Below are 5,602 nucleotides of genomic sequence, written 5' to 3' on the forward strand. Positions count from 1 at the left end.
CTTAGACTAATCCTACGAGGTGAGTCGTATAAACTACTTTGTATACTTTAGTTAGAAAAGATCTAGGAGTGGTGGACTCCGAAGATCTCGAGAGATACTATGAAGTGGGGTATTCCTGGGTCTTCTGTGTTGACAGTATTTTTAGTTTAGCTTAGATTTGTTTGTTGTTTTGTTGGTGTTGAGTAGTTGTTGATAGAAGAAGAATTTGCTAGTCCGTGAGTGACAGTGGATATCTTTAAAGTCACAATTACCAAACCCATTTTATGATTAGGAATAGCTTAGGTAGGACTTCATTTGATCCTGATCTAGAGCTAGTAATCATTGGAGTATTTGCTTGATATGGTTGATTGCATGTTAGATCACTAAACCGTCGAGTTAGTAGTGAAACTTGCAATAAACAAAAGTCAGAGAAATTTTCTGTGTATCTGGGAGTTGCTGAGCACTTGAGAAAGCTTTAGGAAGGATTCTGTGCCAAAAAATGGAAATCTGCAACTTTAGACATCATACGCGTATGATGTCTAAATGACCAAACAGAGACCAAAACAGAAATTTTGACTTTACCAGAGTGTTTAGAAGGGGGGTTTTATCCTAAGATCAACTTAAAACAAGAGCATTAACACTCAAAGAAACCCAAAAAGACAAGTCGGAGTCCAAGAAACGCAAAGAATAGGAAATTTTGGATTCAAATCTTGTTTTTACATTCAAACCTGACAAAAACACTTGAAACTCAATTATAAACATTGGAGAAGGCTTAAAACCAAAAATAGTCAAAATCTGGGACAAAAGACATTATACGCGTATAATGTCTTTTGGCACATCCACTGCTTATTTTTGATATCTGACCTGACAAGATTGTTACAGGCACTGTAGGAAGCATAAATATCAAGTTTGGACCCAAATTGATGAAAAAGACATCATACGCGTATGATGTCTTTGACCTAATTTTGGACATATTTTGATACTTTGCTAACACAGATCCATTGTAATAGCTGTTTAGAGGTTATATTTCAAGTTTCATCCCATTTGGATCACAATTGACCCAAAAAACAAGTCAAAAGCGGAAAATTGCCAAGAAAAGCCTAAATTAGCCATAACTTGCTCAAACAGAGTTCAAACTGAATTTTGTGAGTGAACAGAGCATAAAGGGGCCACTGAGAGTGAGCATAACCAAAATAGTCAAAATTTGTGAAAAAAGACATCATACGCGTATAATGTCTTTTTCAGCATAACTGCGACAAAATTCTCACTTGATGAAACAGAAGTTGTCCAACTGACAAGATTAAACAATTGACCAAGTATCAATCAGTTTGGATCAGTTCTGACCACAAAAACTTGAGGAAAACAAATTGCCGAGACGGAAAAGTTAAAGTCCTTCAGGGGAATTGATGAATTTGAGATCGGGCAGGAATCTCCGGAATAATCAACCAAAACAAGGGGAACCAGCAAGTGTCATATCAACCGAGGGAAGTGTAAACCAAAGTTGGGTGCAACCATTAGAGCCGATCTTTGAAGGAAGTGTCTCTGATACTTCTTCGGAGAGATCTTACGAGATTTTCACCGAAAACTTGGAACACTTGAACTTGAACAACAGAGAAAATATGGCAGCAGGATCATCAAACCCTTCCGCCACCATGAAGCTATTGTTCATAAAATACCAGTACGACAATGAGCAAGGTGCCAAGATCTACAAAGATGGAATGGACCGCTATTGTGTAAAGATAGAAGAGAGACCTAGTGAGTTCAAGGACTTAGTGCCTGTGAGCTATAGCGGAGATAGATATCTAGATGACGAGGGTACCATGTACTTGGTAGTCCTAAACCCTAACATTGTGGACAAGTGGGGATTGATGGGCACCAAAGCCAAAATAGATGAAGAACTCGAAGAGAAAGCACCAATAATGAACTTCCCTAATGCGAGGTTAAGAAGAGAGAATGAAACTACAAGGATCAACACTGATAACATCTATGTGGGGCTATACAAATATAATAATGGGGAGCAAGATCTCTATTATAGATGTGAAGAACCCTACACCGGAGAGTTGACAGACAAAAAAAGACTCTATGTCTTTACCTACACAGAGGGATCGGAAGTGAAAATTGCCGCTTACGATAAGTATGGCAGGCAATATCCAACAATGGGCAAGAAAGAATTAGAAGGATATACATACTTTGGGGGACCACTACATCATTATTATGTTACTTCTAGCTCACATAGACCAGCACCGACAACTGGAGTGCAAAACTCAATGACAACAGGAGGACAAAGAACTCAGGTTGCTGACTCTTTCAGTCAACCTTGGGACTCGAAGCTCGGACCAATGGGATCATTACATTCCAGAGAGTCAATGGAGACGAATCGAGGTAGTGCAGTTCCAATCCCCACCTATACCACTCCAGGTCCAAGGTTTGAAGCGGAACCATCACACTTACCTCCCAGTAGTAGATTCAGGGCAGAGGAACCGACAAGGGTAACCCATGAAGTCCATGATGCTAGAGAAAGCTTTAGCCGAGACATAGGAGCAATGAGATTGGTAGCAGATCATAGACGTATGAGACCATCTCAAGTAGCCAAGTGTATACCAAAGAAGTATGGTGGTTCAGGAGATCCGTATGCACATGTGTCACTCTTTAAGCAAGTCTTAAGAGCTGAGCAGATAACAGATTTCCATACACAATACGAGGGATTTGGTCTTACTCTAGAAGGTACTGCATTGACATGGTTTCAACCAATGAACATAGGGGGATTCCATGACATTGACCATTTGCTAAGAGAGTTTGCTGAGGAATTCTCAAAACGAGGGATTAAGCACAATACGGTCTCACAAATATATGCTTTTAAACAGAGAGAACACGAAAAAGTGAAGGAAGCTTCACTTCGCTTCAAACAATACATTGAGAGATGTCCAGTACGTGAACGACCACAAGATGACAGAATATCTGTTCTCTTTATTGAGGGACTGAGGAACGACACTCTCAAGAAGGACTTGCACTTGAAAGCTTGTACAAGTTTCAAGCAAGTAACGAGAGAGGCATTGTACTTAGTGGATAACTGTACGGTTTATGGAGAGGTGTCAGCGGATACAGATTTTTCATCCAGTAGCTCCTCCTCCGTAGCGAGCGAGACTACCACTAAAAACAATGTTCAAACAACAACCATGCCAAATGTAGAGCAAATGATAGAAGATGCTCTAAAAAGGATGGCACCATACCAAAAACCATTGCCAAAAACACTGAAATGGTGTGCTATTGAACAAAAATGGACAAATCATCCAACAGAGGAGTGTTATTACAACAAAGGGTATGTAAGGGAGCGCCAGTATGCACCTCCTGCTCAATTAGCACCACCTCAGATACATCCAGTACCTCGATACCCAACGGGAAGTGTACCAGGACCTATGGGGATAGAAAGACCGCAACCGGTATTGGGACAACAACCACCTTTACCAGGAGCAAGACCAGTGGGCATTAGATATGCATCAACCTTAGAGAATCAGGAAGAACAAGCCTTAGTGCCTGTTCAAGCCTATTATGAAGAATCTGGTGCACACATGTCTCCAACTATGTATTACCCACCAGAAGAACCCAAACAACCAGAACCATGGGGCATGATTGGGAATGTTGGAACACCAACAGTTACAAGTGCTTCTGATGAAGAGAGATACAATTTGGACGCAAGAACATTGATGTTCATAGCTCATGGAGGGTTAACAGGACAAAGACCATCCTATCCACAAAGGACGAATCAAATGGGACCAAGACCAGCACTAGGACCCTGTTACAAGTGTGGAGGTGACCATCTGATGAATGTTTGTCCACATACGGAAATCATTAGAATTAACGCTTATTGCACTGAGTGTGGGTTACTCACTTCATTGAGGATTGTTCAAAGAATCCAAACAAAGTGCAAAAGACGACATTGAATATGCTAGAAACTATTCCTACCAGCAGTGGGTCCGAAAATGAAACTCTGATACCAACGCAAGTTGTTACTAGAGCTCAAGCTAAGAAAACCACTAGAGAACCTGAGAATGGAAAGTTAGCGACTGAAGTGGTTAGTCAAGGACCGCGGAGTCAGAGAAACACATGGAAAGCTAGAAAAGCACGCATGAAGTTGAGAAAAGAACGTGAAGACGCTATTCTACTGAGGAACTAAAGCGAACTAAAGATAGATTAGAAAAACTTGAGAGTCAAAACGGGAAACGAGAGATGAGCCCAGAAAGAACGAAACAAAAGAGTATCAAAGAAACAACGAGCTTAAGCTCAGGGGGATCAGTGCTAGTCGACAAAGTACACGAACCATTGGACGCACTGATGAGAGCTTACGAAGCTAGGTTAAAGAACAACCAAACACAAGAACAGAGGTGGATGACATACCCAAACGCGGAATTGGAAAAGCAGAGACTTGAAATGTGCCAGAGAATGATCGAGACTGCACAAGCCTTATTAGAACCACCAAAAGAAACAATGAATTGTGGAAAGGAAAACCCAATTCAGCAAGACACTATCGTTTCACGGGTAGCTGAAAAGACTCCCAGTGCACAAAAGCCTGAAAATACACAAAAGGATGACCGCATAGTATTGAACACAACCGATCAGGAGATAGAGAGTTTTCATCCAGTCATACAGAGGATTTACGGAAAAGATGAGGATTGCAATGAATTTTGGAAACAAGTGAGAGAGGCAAACTTTGCAAACGAGCTAAGTTGCCAAGCTAATCAAACAAATTGGGAAAAGGACATCAGGAATCCTCCCATAGTGGAATTTGAGGCAGGATCTCAAGTGGACTTGGATCTGCAATCTTACTGGGGAGATGGGGGCTCTGTTAGAACAATGGAGAGCAAACCTCATTCACTGAAAACCTTACCTTCATACTTAGGAGAGTATGAAGCAAAATCCGAGATTAGAGCACTTCCCTCACGAAGAATTTCATCAGAAAAAGTCATGGACTCGCAAGGATTGATAGAGATCTTGTCAACACCAGTGACATGCACTATCACTCTAGCTGAGCTTTTGAGGCTAAGACCACATATGTGGACAACTGTAGGAAAATGCTTGGAGAAATTCGGGATAACAGACCCAACATCGAGACTGAAAGAGGGTATACAAGATCTGAGTAAACCACAAAAGAACGCTAAGCCTGTACCCTTAAACAAGGTCGGAGAGTATTGCGAAGGTGAAGAGGGGAATACAACCTTACCAGTTGAATTTCAAAGAGTAAACACGATGGAAATACTAGACAACAGAGTTGGGGTAGCCATTGCTACAAAAGAAATCTGGAAAAAATGGGGGAAACCAGCAATAAGGAAGACTAGGTTGAAACTCCAATTAGCAGATGGACACATGGAGAAACCTATGGGGTTATTAGAGAAAGTTGTAGTGACTTCTTGCGGCATTGAATACGAACATACTTTTGCTATTGTCGATTTTGCCAAGGAGAATAACTATGATATCATATTGGGAAGACCATTCATGAGACAGTTGAAAATGGTCCAAGATTGGGGCTACGATCACATATACTTGAGAAATATGGAAACCACTACAAGTGTGAACCTGAAAGACCATAGCTACAAAGATGTGAACCGAACACCGGTAGAGGAGTTTG

The sequence above is a fragment of the Adiantum capillus-veneris genome, chromosome 5 (genome assembly GCF_014529385.1).
Source record: "Adiantum capillus-veneris isolate H3 chromosome 5, ASM1452938v2, whole genome shotgun sequence".
Lineage (NCBI taxonomy): Eukaryota > Viridiplantae > Streptophyta > Polypodiopsida > Polypodiales > Pteridaceae > Adiantum > Adiantum capillus-veneris.